The 16,762-nt window shown below is 33.1% G+C and overlaps 1 pseudogene; it reads right to left on the reverse strand.

Moving 5' to 3' along the window:
- Positions 1–3,832: 3,832 nt before the first annotated feature.
- LOC149221598 (conserved oligomeric Golgi complex subunit 5-like) lies at positions 3,833–7,729 on the reverse strand (annotated as a pseudogene).
- Between the last annotated feature and the right edge of the window lie 9,033 nt (positions 7,730–16,762).

The raw sequence follows: 16,762 nt of genomic DNA on the forward strand, positions 1-16,762 counted from the left end.
TGGATTTGTGAATGATGACACTACTCAGACTTGGGAATGACTTGGCCAAACCAAAGACTCTAGAGTGAGAGTATAACTCCAACTTGGGAAATAATAGATAAAAAACTACTTAAAATTTGCTCAAAAATATTTGAAATTTTTTACTCATATTGATCCATTTAAATATTAGCAATAAAATCCCAAGTCCCAACAACTTTGACCAAGTTTTCTGATTGAATATGTCATTTCCAAGAAGAGTCGACTTGTTTCAAGGCTACGCTAAGGTGGCTTGCAGAGTCAGTGTCAAACCTTAATTCATCAATTATAAAGAATTGGTTGTTACTTATGAATAATGTACCTATAGTTACTGGGAATTTGGGAAAATCATATATGGAAGAATATTGAAAGAAGATCAACTTTCATGTAACAAACCTAAATTGGACTTGGCTTTTTTTTATTAATTAATTTTAAGTCTAATTAAAGATGAGATGGGTGAGATTTATAGAATCACAATGGGTTACACTAGGTATTAGAGTGAATGATACTGATATCAACTGTCAAAGTCGCCTTTAATTATATTAGGAGTTGTGATTACCATGGTTCCTTTTCCATTTTTTCTCTAGAATTCTTCCTTTTGTGTTGGGTATCTAAACTGTTTAAAATAAGTTGTTTGTGTGTATGCATTTGGATTATGACAATGAGATTTTTGTACAGGTAAGGCTTATGCATGAGGCATGATATGAACTTGGGAACTTGGATGCAACATCGATTTTGTAGAGGCCAAAGGTGAGCCCTCATAAGGAAGTTATTTGAACCAATCTCTGTGAATTGCTTGGATATGTTCCTTCTGTTATTAATCTTAAGGATAAAACTCATGAGAAGGTTGACAGTCTTAGAGAGAATCAAAGTATACATTTAATTATTTATATTTCAAATTTCTTATTCTCATAAATGTTTGTTATTTTTTTGGAATTAATGATTGGTTAAATTTTTGGATCTACAAAATTATCACTTCTTTTTTAAAGCTAAACAACTATTTATGAATGTTTATTTACAATTTCACACACAGAAACATTGGATGTTTTATAATTAATTGCTTCACCTTTAATCTTGTTTTTTATCTCTCCTCATTTCTTATATGCAAAACCTCCAAACTATGTGTCTCGTATCATTCTAGTTTTGTTTCCCATTTCTCATTTCTAGTAACATATATTTCAAGGTTAGGGATTGTTAAGACAATTTTGTAGCCATGGCAACTACTGTCCAAGGAACTGTATTGAGTTTATTTTGGTCCAATGAATGGATAGGATTTCGAAACAACATAGAATTGGACTTTTCCTTCACAGAAAGTAAAAATTTGTTTAATACCTTGTTTTGCAGGAAAGAGGTTAACTAAGAGATGAATGCATTCCAAATCTTAGGAGACTTGTGGGACAAAGAGATCGGAGGATGGTTGAATAAGATAGCTATCAACCATACACAAAAGTTGTGAACTGCTAACAATTAGACGTTTTTGGAACTCTACCTTGGGACCAATTTGTAAGGATTGGAAGTGGATCTAAAACATGCCTGATAGAGATTATAAGACTAAAAATCTATTTGACAAATTCTGCCTCAAACGTCCCATTACAGAACAAAATAATAGAATTATATTATCAAGATATTGAAATCAATGGATTAGGAGATGTCAAGATATTTGGAAAACTCAGTCATCCTTTCATACTAAAGTGCTTAACCTTTAGATGGATGGTGTTCAACCAAAGCCTAGTGCCTGGAGAAATACCTCACTACTAGAGTGTCTTAGATGGTTTTTATGTGATTTGAAGAAAAATACAGATTGTCAAGCAAGCATTCAGGGAGTTCAAAATTTAAAAAGTTTCTTGAAATGAGTTTCATTTAAATACACACTTCTTTCTGTTCACTCTCTTTATTGGAATGGGTCATTTTAGAAGAGCCAAGTGGTTGATCAAATAGTATAGCGTAGGAAAAGGGAAAGAATGAGGTTGATACTTAAGAGTTATATATCCAATCTATGAAAAACAATGTTGCAAATATAGCCAAAAAATTTAGATGCCTCAAATTTTTACCCCAACCGAAAAATTCACACGTAAAAATTGTTGATTTTTTCCTACCAAAACAATCATGATTTTACCATAAACGTTATGATAAAATCATGTGAGAAGTAAAAATCATCGTTCCACCAACAGGGCCACTTTAAGTGGTTTTTTTTTTAACCATTCACTTATTTTGCAAGCAAGATGAAGGGTTTGGAGAGAAAAGGAAGAGGACACCAGTTTTGTTTGAGCCAAGGAGGAGGAGGACACCATTTTGCTCTGCCATCACCATGTTTTTTGGAGTGGAGATTTATTTCCCTCAACTGTGGTGCATTTGCATGTATTGGCATCAATTTCCACCATTTTTTTTTGTTTTTTTCATATTTTTCATCACCCATTAGTTTTCCTTTACTAGGGACACAGTATGTTTTGTTTTCCATCATCAATTTATTGAGGAGTGGGAGGGTTTCACAAATTCCCACAACTGGTGGTGTACTTATGGGTATGTCCACCATTGTTCTTTTTTCTTTTTACAATTTTTTGATAGATTTTGCATGCCTATCAATTTTCCCTCTTTTTCCTTAGAATTATTGGAATGTAGGAGATTTACCTTTTATGCAAATTTTAGATTTTTCCTTTTCTTATACATTTTTTTTGAATTTTGATTCTAAAAATGTTTATTTTATTTTTTTCAAATTCTTTTATGCCCTAAGTTTAATAATTACAATTAAGAATAAAATTGCCAAGAAATATGGACCCTATGTGGGAATATGGTGAACTCAAGCGAGGGCTCAACAAATTTAAATTGCAAGTTGTATGAGAAGCCTATGAAGGGGGAAATCTCCTGATTGAATTTCAACCTTGCATAAATTATGAGACATGATGTAGAATTTTTCTCAAAAGCAACTTCAAAAAACATTCATACTCCCACCAAAGCATGACAACTTAAGGAAGACACAAAAGAGAATAGGGAAGTTGTGAAAAACAAATTTGTAAGGGGGGAGTCGTTAAAGTCCAATTGAACCTAGTACTCGACACTTTATTCACATTGCAGATAAAATATCTACTAAATAAATGCATAACTAGGTTCTTAACACAATTAGCAGAAGAAAAATTACTCCAATCTCAATCACAAGTGACCCTAACAAATTCTTCCCAATCAAAATTCTTCATTAATAACTCAAAACCTACTTGGGCTCCCACCTAGTACAATTGAAGAGAATACAATTACAACATACCCTAGATATTATCTAGCATACTAGATTTTTCCTTGATCTCATTGGCTAATCTAGATTTATTATGTTATAATTTTACACTTTCGTTGGACCCAACACACTTGAGTATCACACTCATCACATGAGAAAATCCCTATCTCAATGGCTATTTCCTTTGTATTATGTTTCTTTCTCCTCTCCTTACCCATGCTTTTATAACTTTACATTGATCTAAATCCCTAACCCTAATCTCCAAAGTGATCAATGAATAAGATTAAATGTCACATCACTTAAGATCAATCATTGAGATTAAAACATAATCACTCAATTAAATTCCTTTACCTATCCTAAGTTTCTTTAGCTCAAAATCCAACAAGATTTAATTGTGTGCTTTTCCTAAGTTAGACTTAGGCTTAGTTATAATAACAACTTACTCATACTTGAGCAAGTGTCCTAAGGAGACTTTAGGAAAAATTTTCACACCTAGACACTTAGGCCCATTCAAAATTACTTCTGTGAGGTACCAAAATCAACATGCCCTCTTAGTGAGGGAGGTAATTTTCCCCCTAGAAGTGGTACTGGACCTCAAACTACATCCACTACCATGATTTCTCCTTGTGAACTGAAAACCTTCCCTACCAATTGGTTCAGAATCATCCACGAAGGCTTTCTAACTTTGGACTTGTTGCTAGAAGTCTCTCACTCCTAAAAATCCTATAAGGTCATCTCATACCAAGAGACCTTCTTGACAAACCTGGAGGGATCTACTAACTACTCCTCCCCATATAAACCTAAAGGGTAACTCCCTTTGAAGTGCCCAATCTTTAGAGCTATTTGCTCCTTATTCTTTGTCACTGCTCTACTTCTTTCCATTACTCGAATGGGCTGACCCTTCAGCCTATACAAGTTGCTCTCTCTAACTCCAATGAAGTGGACCTTGCCAGAGCTAGATCCCATGGGTCTAATCAATGTCTTTCCAACTTAGAAATATACATAGAACCCCTTCTTCTATATCATAGGCATTGAGAGAAAACATCACTTGAGTTCTGGAACCCATAGCATGTCCTTCACTTCCAACCTGCATCCTAACTCAAGCTAGAATATTATTGTTCCAACCCCCTTCATTGAATATTGTGTACCAACACGAAACTCCACATGATTTTTTGAGTCCCACTCAGTCACATTGTTAAACAACTTGTCATATGTCGTGTGGCCCCACTATCTAGTAGTCATGCACCCACTTTATAAAGAGGAATTAAAAGGGATAACACAGTTCAGAAATAAGTATTTGAGAACTAGAAGACAATATGTATAAAAAATGATAACTAAGCAACAAAAATATGGGTCGATTATTTTCTTTCATGAGAAATATCTTTATATTTTGTATGAGGAATATGCATGTTTTAGTCGTCAAGAAACTACTCATACTCAACAAGGCTCAAAGCCACTGCAACAAAGCTCATCGTGTCACTTGTGAGAAGTGAACTTGGGTGTGGACGATGACAATCATTTCCCCCAACTACTTGAGATAAACTTAATTGTCGTGTGTCTTCTATTTTATTCATATAAACATAATCAATGAAACAAAATAATAATATCAAGCTGGCACTTACTAGAAAAGGAGGAACATATTTACCTATGTCAACTTGAGAATGAGTGTTTTGATCAACTACGAAGTTCTATAATTCCAACAGCAAATCAATGTAAAGTTTAAACAATTTCAAGAGAACAAATATATTTGCAAATGTTTGTGAGACTGCAGAAAAGATAGAACACTACTCAAATAAATTACAATGAACGTTTGAAAATATTTCATAGTCATAATAGGATGCATTCACATTCTGTAGCAAGAATGTGTTCACTATATCAAATTTTCGACAACCTATATATATGCAAAATGAGTCCTTGTATCGTTTATTACAATGCAATGACAAAATTGTCATGCCTAAAGCCTAAAGGTTAAAATCCACCAATCTAGTGTTATAATTTTCCAATTAGATTTAACATACTTGAAGTATTTTTCTTTTAGTCTGCATGTTAGCCTTCCCATTATTAAACATAAAATAACCCATTCCATTGCAACCTTGTATAAGTTATCTGATAAACTTCATTTTGAGAAGCCATCCTTCTTATGACATCAGAGACATTCATGAGAAATGTTTTGAAGTTGGTATAATTCAAGCAAAGTGTTTCTCTTCTTTGCAATTCCATTTTATAATTTATGTTTTATCAATTTAAACAGTTTATATATTTTTGTAAATATGCAAATCCATAACTTAGCTACTTTATTTCATTATAATTTTGGAGTCTACTCATGTCCCACTAGTTTCTTTATTAATTAAAAGTACATTCCATTGGAGATAAATTGGTTGGAACATAGATCACTTATCAGTGTAACATATTTTCTCATTTACATTCATACTGGTTTGTTTTTTTTGTATTAATAGATTTATGTAGTCTGAGAAATTGCAAATGTGTGCAATGAATTGTTCCTTATAGATATTATGGTTCATATCATCAAGAAGAAATTAAACAAGGAGAACATGAAGAGGAACAAGTTGTTGCATATGGATGAAAATATGAACTCTACCATGATCAAGATGTGAAAGCCGAATATTAAGCTTGTCCAATTGATCAATATGAATGAAAACTTTGACTCATAACCTGGGCAAGAGGAGGAACCAACAATCACATCCAACACAAGCATGGGAACAAACAATTGCAGATGAACATGATATATTACCTTCTCTTTAATTTGGTTATCAGTGATTGAAAGGCATAGGTAAGGATTATGAAGGATTTTCGTAGTTTGTAGGCCAGAAATATCAAGCAGAAAACAAATCCAAGTGGTAAATTGGAATTCTTAGTTCTATGTTTTTGTTTTTGTTTTTTTTTTTTTTTTTTTTTCCTTCTGGTATTGATATCATATACAGTCTTCTAGAAAACAAGCAGGTAGTATGTAGAAGTAGAAAATTCATCTCATTTTATCAGATGTTGGAAATAGAGATCATAGTTGTGTAGTGAACATTGGGAGAATTTTCCTATTATGTGTGTTAAACAAAGAAATTCTAAATTATAGGGTTAATCATATGAAGGGATTTGTTATGAAAGGTTTGAATAAAAGGTGCAACCAATAATGGTATCAAGTAGATTTTATTAAAAAATTGAATATCTGGAGGATAATTTGTAGGCAGATTATATGGCTCAAGTGATATTTTGTATTAAAATACCTGTAACATCCCATGAAAATTAATTAAAAAATAATTTTATTCACCAAAACAAGTGTTAGCTATAAAGATTGTAAATTGTATATCAACAAACCGATGGTAGCATTTACTTACATGTACATACCTACATCACTTCTTCAAGAAACAAATAATACATGAAAGGATCCCTCGTCTTCAATGAAACCCTTTGAAAATTCCATACTATAATGACAGTCGAATGAAACTGGTCCATATAATATCCCATCCTCTGCCACAACCTCTCCTCTTCCTTTAGAATGCCTTCAAACTACAGTGTGACACTCCTATGAATCCCACACAAGCCAAAGCCCGAACCAAAACTAACCGATATTGCCTTGATGTCACACCCAACTCGCACACTTAACAACTTGGGACCTGCATTTACTAATCATGGCCTCTATGGTCGACTTAAATTCCCCCATATTGTAATACATTTGCAAGGAAATTCCTACTTTAGCCTGGTTCAAAGCCTCCATTCCACTCTCAAAAACCTTCATCGCCTTTCATCGCAATTAGTTCCTTGCTTCCATTAACTAGGTGATCTCCTCATCGACAACCTCGATGCCCAACAGATCCCCTTCCTTTTTCATGGTTTTTATTTCATTATACGTTTGAGCAGATTTCATGAGATCCAACTTGCTACTAGCACCTTCAGAATCCATCAATTCTCTTAGCTTTCTCACATGTCTTATAACCCCAAGAGTGTTCTGCAAAATCTCAACAACCTCATGGAGGTGTTAAAGTTGTTGGGAATTTAACCTGATCTGTTTGTAGGGATCTGCAATCTTAGACCTGACTCTCTGCACTGACGCCTGTAGATTACTAAGCCAAGATTTAACTACGTTCAAACCCCCCTCGACATCATTTAAGCTCTATAGTTTTTAATAAACTTATCATGGTGTGAATAGGCTTCATTTCTTAGCTAATTTTCGAGGAAGTTAATCCCTTCAACTAGCTTATCTATGCATGAGATCATAGATCCACTATTGAGGGCCTTGTTGGAAATATTCATCTAGTTGAAATCATCAAAAAAAAAATTGGCGAAGATGGCATCATTCATGAATTCTTCTTCTAGGTGTCCATCATTCAAATACCACCATGGAAAATTCAAAGTGGGCTCTCAAGGGGGCGCAAAGGGTCTATGTGAGGTGATGCGGTGCAAGGGGGAGGATAGAGTGTTATTTGCAAGTGATAGTATCTCGCCTCCTCTATGAAATGTATTGATGTACCTCTCCATTTTCTTTGCTCTTTTATTCTAGAGAATCAACATTGTAGAATTTTAGTGATAAGAAAACATACATACCTGATGAATGAAAATGTGAATTCGAGGCTCTACAGTGCAAATCTAGAAGCCCATGGGTCTGAAATGGATGAATTTGCCAATGAAGATATTTTTATAATTTAGAAAATGGACATGGCTAAAGAGAAAGGGAACAAAATTCAAATTCATTGATTTGGAGAGGTTTCAATGCGTGCATGTTGATTTTTAATAATTCTTAGGAATTCTTTTTGATAGTGACTCACAAAATTTTACCTCCAAGTCCCTTCGATAATTACCGTGTGACTAATTTTCTAGGAATTTCTTATATAAGTTGAATCTGTAATATTAGCATGGATATGGTGAGTAACTTTTGATATTTTTTTAGATGTTGCAATCTAAAATTTTGTTGAAGCACCCAATTTTTGAAATGATTTGAACTTAACAACAAAAAATAAAGAGTATATTAGTGAATAAGGTTGTTGTATTAGGCATATTTAAGTAACATTGTTTAAAATCAATATGCTTGCCTATATTCATGCCTCAGATTCCACTTTTATGGAGAAAGATGGGTTGAAGGTTGATTTTTCTAAGTTTCTTGAATTATATTAACTTTCTCTCTTTAATAGTTTTACAACATAGATGGAATACTTACCTAGAATTAAAAGGGTGTGTGCTTCAATAGAATAGATTTTATTGGTAATGTGATCACTTAAATAGGAACATAGATTATCTAACCATCTTCTCTTGCACTCTTTTCTCATTAAACAAAGTATATTTTATTGAAGTTGGAAGGACGATAAAATCATGGTTTTAATTGCTATATTTTCATTCTCCACCTCTTAATCCATTGTAATCACAATCAAATTTGGTAGAACAATTAGGCCATGAACAAAAGAAATTGTAATATTTGAAGCTAAACTCAATAACATGTTTAAGTCAAAGGAATCATTTCAATTATCCATGGAGCTACAACGAAATTATGCCAATTCATCTAATATTGGATATTAAATGACTAAAAAAAATCAATATTGTGGATATGTCATATTTATGTTGTTTGTGTATTTGGGAGACGACTCTATGATGGGGTGAATAGAATGCAAACATGCAAGATAAATTCAAAAAAATATAGTAATCCTACTTAAGAAATTGGTTACACCAGTTAAAGTGGAAATTAGACATTAGTAAGAAGGAAAAAATTGTAAGGGGTGGTAAAAGTGATGTGGCATCTCCATCCCATGCACTTTCAGCCATGGATGGATAACCACTTATAGGCCATTAAAATTTTGACCCTTGAGGGACCATTTCACAATTATAACATAGATATGGTTTTCTTATGGAGGTTTGTAATTCATTTAAATGCACACATAAGGTGTAATAATAATAATGCGATGGGATTAAATTAGCATTCATTAACATTTCATAATGACCAAGAATCTATGTTTAAATTAAACCTGACAACATGTAATATGCATAATCCATGTAACTTTATTACATTAAATAATATGCAATCACATTTCATAGACACTTATTATTTAACTAGGAATGTTCCAAGGAAAGTAGTTGCATATAAGCAATTTTCCTCCTAGTCATAGGCATCTATTGTAGATGTCATCCCCAAGTTGGGTTATGAGGTCACTAGGGAAAATAAATATAAGATTTAGGCTCCCATTCACTCAACCCAACCCATTGCTCTCATGGAATGGTTAATTCACTCATGATAAATTATTGCATATATAATCTAACTCGCAAATATTAATGACACTCTCTAATAATTGTGTGGCTACTTATAGTTATCACTAAATTGCTAAGTTACATGAATGGTGAAATCGGTATGCATTTCTGAAATGGAAAGACACTAGAAACGTGATATATATGTGTGTGTGTGTGTGTGTGTGTGTGTGTGTGTTATGTTTTTATAATTTACATTTAGGTTAATGCTTGAATCTCTCTCCATTATTAATATCAATTACAACAATCTTATTTAATGTCATAGCATAGCTAGATGACAAGTTATGGTTGTTGTTGGATTGCATAGTGTTAAATGAATGCATATGGAATGTTACTTGAATGCATTGCATCACAACATGATAGCTTCATTGTGTAGAGCTCCTCAATTGAGACCTTCCCTGCTTCAAGAATTTAGTAATGTCAATGTTAGAATAGTACAATGTTTGTTGGACACTTAAGTGGACCCTAGTTTACCAATTAGAGCCAATAAGTGGTTATGTTGTTGGGACCACAACATGATTTTGATGCCTTAGCAAAATGAAGAAATGAATTGCTAAACCACAAGTGGAAGATTGTTTTGATGATAGAACAAAATATTTTCTAGTGAGGAAGCCCCATTTCTTTGTTGGAGAATGGAAAAATTCAAGACGACATTCATGTATGAAGACATATTTGAAATTTTATGGATATATTTTTCTAGTAAGTTTGTGTGAATCGTTTCATATGCTTGATGAAGCCCCACATCACCATTGAGGAGACATGAAGACAAGTAAGTCAAATCTTAAATCTAATAACTTTGGAGTGTTGTGATCACTTGGTTAATCAAGCAATAGACTTTTGGGGGGAGTAGACAATGTATGGATACATTGTATATAGTTTGTAGTATAATTATACTAGTTGTACTCAAAAGCTAAGGAGTAGTTTCAGAAGGGGTTTTAAGAGAGATTATTGAACACAAACCCTATAAGGATAAAAATGTTGTTGGTGAAGGAAAAGTTATTTCCTACTAACCCACTAAGCATGGTGGTGTAAACCCTTGCATTAAGGAATGGGTTATAATGAGGTTGAAGAATATGAGAGCTCAAAGGACCAAATGACCATGGATAACAGAAAAGCTAAAGAGAAAGTTGAACAAGCTTTGAGAAAATAGAGATAAATAACTAGTGGTGGTTGAACTAGATGTAAGAAAATGAATAAGGATATCAGGAGTTGCCAAAGGAGATTAGTGAGGAAGGGAATAGTGAAGTGAGGATGAGAGAGTTGGAGAAATTGAATGGGAAAGGTGATATGGAAAATGAATGGTTTTGAAATAAAGGGTTGATGATAAAATATAGCTCAATTAGGAGTAGTAGTCAAGGCACCTAAATGAAGTTTGATGAACACACTAGAGTGGGGTTACAAGAGATATGTGATTACAAAGTGACAGGTTGGATGCAATGTAGAATGATATTTTGGATGAGAAAGAATCAAATGAACTAAGGGGAAACCATATCTTAAGTCCAGCAGATGTGTCCCAACTATTTAGGGAGGATGATAACCTAGTAGTGGGCATGAAACTAAAAAATAGAGAAGTTGACCTCATACCAGCCCCACTCCTTATGTTTCATAAATACATTTAGGTAGCACTACACTAGATTTTTAATAATGATTCAATTCCACCTAGTAGTTTACTTACATATGGAGGAAAAATAAGAATTAGAGGAAGTAGTCTTAACAATAGTGCAAGTTTCAATATTAGGAGTAACAAAATTGGGAGTTTTAGTTATTTATAGAAAAACCCAAGAGTTTCATGAGTTCTAGTAACTATGATGCATTAAATTATAACCTAGGAGCATGTAAGATAAATAATATTAGAGTGGTGTAATATTTACAAAATTCAGCCATATGTAAATGCTTTGGAAAAAACACAATGATCCACATACCTTGATATAAAACAAACCCTAAAAATGTCATTCTTAAAATCCCTTGTGTAGTTACCTAATGTCATTAAAGTAATGGTGTGATCATATTTTTCATTCTCTTCAAGGAACTCTTTCTAGACATGCACCCCATCAAGCATAAATTATCATAACATATACCTTTGAAGTAATATAAATCATCTTATGATTATCCTCAAAAGAATTCTCACCCGTAGTCGTGGTGATGGTGTAAGGCTCATATCAAAGTGTTATGAGCTTCTTATGGGATTTTGTCAATTTTTCTTTGTGTAAGTCCAACCATAACCCATCACCAACCTACAACTTATGTGGAACCCAATGTATTGTGTATCTACTTGTACTTGGAGTTGGAAACTTTCTACAAAAAATCATGAAATCATTGTTGAATTTGTTGGATATGTTCCTAAAAAAAATCTTTGCTTACCTCATTCCAAGTTTGGGAGGTATATTCATGTGTTATTCCATGAATATAGCTACATCAATTTGTGTCAATTGTTGGGACCCCAAGCACACCTGAAAATCCTTGCGGCCAATACAAACATGAAGAGCTATGTTAAATTTATGTTGAAAATATGGAAGGCTTTCAACATGTGTATGTGGATGCTCACAATTGTATACTCTAAGGACATCTACAATAATCCTATTGACTACTTTTTATTTATCAATCTAGGAATGGAAGGCAATGGATTTCGACAAGCTTGATGTCCATCATGGACCAAAGGTTAAATCAGAAAATACCAAGGAACCTACTATCCCTATGAGGAAATATGGTCTTTGGAAACCCAAAATGAACCAAAATATGCTCGAAGAAGAGCTTATGAGTGGATTTTGTTGCGACGATCTTCTTACAGGGTGTTAAAATTTCCATCCTAAGGAAGCGATCAACAACAAAAAAAACGCATTCATTACCATGCTTGGTTGAGGGAAAACATGACATAAATCCATGGGCACTAACTCTCAAGGATTATCTAGAATAGGAAAAGGCATACAACTGGTGTGGATGGCCATTTCCTTTGGAAAAATATAATCCTTCACTGCTTACAAGCTTCGGCAATAGAATGTAGCTCCTTGTCATAGGTTGGGTATATATGAAAACCATTATAGAGTGTTTGGCTATGATGGACCATCGAATGTCTGTGTCGTATGGGCACTACATTGATGACATGAACGATTGGCTCATAGGGTCATTGTTGTGTATCCATTGATTAACGAAAGCTACTTCCCTGATGGGATAGAAGTGAAAACTGATAGTTTCAAAGGTAGGAATAATGATGTGGGAGATAATATTGTTTCCATAAAGAAGAGAACCCTAAATAGGCTCATGAACACCATCAATCTCTAGTAGAGGTGTTGCGATCAAAGCAATAATGAATAAAAAAGTTGTAGTTAATAGGATAGGGATAATCAAGATGTTGAACTATCAAATGTAAAGATGGTTTTTAGTGCTAGTGATCTAGTCACATAAAAGACTCCATAAATTTGTTCTTTGGGATACCCCTAAGATTCAATAAGTAATCCAAAGTGAGAGCATTTGTTACTAATATGACAATGGAAACAACCCTATGTTGACCCAAAGTGACACCTTGTGAGCCTTGCACAACTAGGGTTCCAATTTGAGCATCAACAGGAAGCACAATTGCACAAGTGGCAACATCTCACATTTAGGGCACTTGCCCATTACAACATGAATCTAGTTGCTTTAGTGTCCACAAAAATTATAATGCACATATTCTTGAGAAAAATGTGCATGAACTATTGGAAGGTATGATCATTTACCAGCTTTATATTTCCTGTATAACTAATTCAATATTTTCTATTAGGAAATCCATACTGTCATTGTCTCAAGAGGTGTGGGTTGTTTTCTAGTAAATTATCAACATGAACCATCACAACACGTCATATTTTGGAGCAAGAACCATCACAACAAGATCATGGTGTGGAGAAAGAACCACCACAACAAGAGCATGGTTTGGAACAGGTAGATGTAACTACCCAAGCCAATATTACAATGAAAATGAAAGTAAAGGCTAGAGGACCAACAAAATGCCTCTTTGGAAACATTGCATAGGGTTATGAATTGCCTGAAATTGAATTTGATGAGAGGGGGGAATGTATTGGTCCACATTCAGATAAATTATCCTCCTTTTTGGGTGTCCTTGCAAGAGAGATTGTAGGCTTCAAGCACATGGAATGGAAACAAGTGCTTGAAGCACTTAATGAATACATATGGAGTGCAATCAATGTGAGTATCAACCAAATTATTATTGGAATTTTGTTCTAAATTCCATTAATTCATGTTGAGCATGTGTATAAGTTTAATTTCAAATAATAATGCATTTTTTTTAATCTATTGTAGCATACCTACTGAATATATTTTCCAACAGTGCAATGGTGTCATAAAGCAAGCAATATCTCAGTTCTTGATATATATATATATATATATATATATATATATATATATATATATATATATATATATATATATATATATATATATATATATATATATATATATATATATATTATTTGAAATACAAAACAGATGAGGAGAGGATGGAAAATGGTCCTATTGGAGTAAATTAAATTGATTTGATTTAACTCATTACAATACGATCTGACCCTAAATTCAAGGTAAAAATTAAATATAAATCTACTTGTTATCATCAAATGAGATTTGAATTTGAATCCTTGCATACAATCAACTTCAATCTAAGCATTCATTTTTTACTGTGTTGCAGGAGAAGGCAAAATTATTTAAGGAAAATAGGGCATTAGAACAAGAGACCCACAATTTCGGCCATAGATTTTGCTTTAGGGTTGAACATGATCTTGTAAGTAGTATCCAAATCTATTTTTAGTTCACAAATGCCAACTTCATATATACTTATCTAAACTGTTGTATTTTTTGTGACTAGAATCAAACTTGCAATCAATATGATACGCCTATAACTAGGGCTGATGTGTGGATGAAATTCCTTTCAAAGAAGGATAGCACTCCAATATCATCATTTAGTGCAAAGAGAATAGTAAGTTCCCAACCTATTCTTGTTTCTATTTAGTTTTTTTTTCAATGTTAATGATGTTTCTTACATGAATTTGTTGAAATGTTGACATCGCTAGAAACAAAGTGAAACAGTACAAAATGATTTAGCGTATCCTACATATGAAACAAAGGAATATGTCATTAAAATAGTCTTGGGACCTAAGAAGAGGGGTCATGTAAATGGGGTTGGCTTTGGAGTCACTCCAGCTAAATTGCTTAGAAAAGAGCATGCTTACAAAAAGCAATTCCATAATACAAAAGAGAAATTGAGAGGAAAATACAAGGAACTTGGAAGATTGAAATTAGTTGTTGCATAATTAATGGAATGGAAAGTTTCCATGGAGGCAGGAAAAGAAAATGGTTGAGTTGATCCAAAACTGACCAACAATGTAAGGATTACATGTGTAGACTATTTAATTTTTTATGTATGTCATCTTTGAAGATTGGAAATTTAAAATCACAATGCCAATATGAACATGGTTGTATTGTTGTAGGATGTCTAATAATGAAACATTAGTTTGTAGCTTAACCGTTCATCTTTTGATTTCATGGTATTCATGCAAACTATTTATTTTTTAGCAGATTTCCTTGAGTCCTAGTCAGGCTTCACCAAAAAGAAATGCCATTGACTTTGGGAAGACATATTCATGAACCAATTGGTTTTGTGGAATCTCACAAGAATTTGTTTATTGGCAGGGTTCATTGCAATTACTACCTTCAAATAGAGGATTGAAGAGAAAAAAATGGTTTCTTAAATATTTTAATGGTCAAGTGAAGGTTGAAAAGGGTTACATTAAAAAAATTGAACCAAATTTTATCATTCCAAATGGAGAAGAATCAGGAGAAGGATATTATTTCGTGTGCCCACAATCGATTTTGGTTGATCCTGATTACGAAATATAGCTTAAGTGTAGAAGTAATCAATGTGAGTATTTAGTAAACACTTAACATTTTTATATGTTGGAATATTAGTGACATTGAATTGATCAATGATTGAGATCAATGACTTGGGAAATTACTATCCCAACCATTGGTTATAATATTAACAACTCTTCTTCAAGAGGAACAAGGGATGACAAGTTCTCAAGTTGAGTTTTAGTATTCTTATTAACTATAGGTTGAGTTCATTTGTAACTTTGATTGAAATGATGGAGTTCATTTAACATTGTAAAATTGAATATGTATGCAACATTGAGACTTTGAAAATAATAACAAGTGTTGAAATCTGTCATTTGTCAAAAAATACAAGCTTAAGTAGATTATTTTCCTTGTCATTTTTCCATTAATTTGCTTTTTGTTTTCTTGTGCCATTTGTCTAACCTTATACAACTTCTTGAGGACTGTAAATCACATTGAATTTTTTTTATTAGGTTTCATTTGTAACAAACCCCGCCTTAAATATACCTATAATTGAGTTAATTACTATGTTATCTCGGTTCTCAAGATTTTGTTATGAGAATGGGGTAAAATACTTGTTTTTTTTTCGTATGTATAAATTTACATGCATATTTTGGGTGAAACCTTGGAAACACTATAAATAACTTTGGAATTTTGGATTGATGCCTTGGGGTTTTCTTAAGACTTAGACCAAACTAATTTCAAGTGGTATAATCTAGGTTTTGATGTTTTATTGGTAGTCATGCATACTCCATTAGGTTGTGTATACTGTAAGGGTGGTGCAAGTTAGTGATGAAAGGCAATTTGTTTCTCCAATGTGGACAATAACCTCTATGGTTTTGACCAAGTTTCTTAATTATATAAATCCCTAACCCTAATCAACATTATTTTCAATCACAGACTGACCTTAGCTTATGTGTATGGGTCAACTATAAGATGGTGGGGTATTTTATACACCATAAAAGTAATGAACTAAATATTAATGCTTTAAACTTGATAATTAGTAGCTTTGTGGATCATAAGTAACTTGTAGGACCTAGTTTTTGTATGCACTTCATATACGATATAGCCTAATGTTATAGTTACACAAATGGATGAATGTTTGTACAATGTTAAGGAAAGTTCTCTTTCATTCCTCAAACTTCCTTGGATTCATATGAAGACCCTTAGTCAATTTGTCTATTGCTTCTATGCTCAATGCATTTATGAGTGTAACTAATTTTCTCACTATTCTTTAGCTAGCATGTGACGATGTTTTGTTTGTTAGCTAGGAATTCCAAGACAAATGTCAGTAGTGGGAAAAATTCAATTTCCATTCTATCATTTCCAAATTGAGATGAAAATCATTGTGCTATATGTTGGTCCAACCAAGCCTTAGTACACATGTTTTCTTTATATTTATCA

Source organism: Pinus tabuliformis, chromosome Q, assembly GCF_031772625.1.
Source record: "Pinus tabuliformis cultivar Carrire ecotype Pingquan chromosome Q, CPIR1, whole genome shotgun sequence".
Taxonomy (NCBI): Eukaryota; Viridiplantae; Streptophyta; class Pinopsida; order Pinales; family Pinaceae; genus Pinus; species Pinus tabuliformis.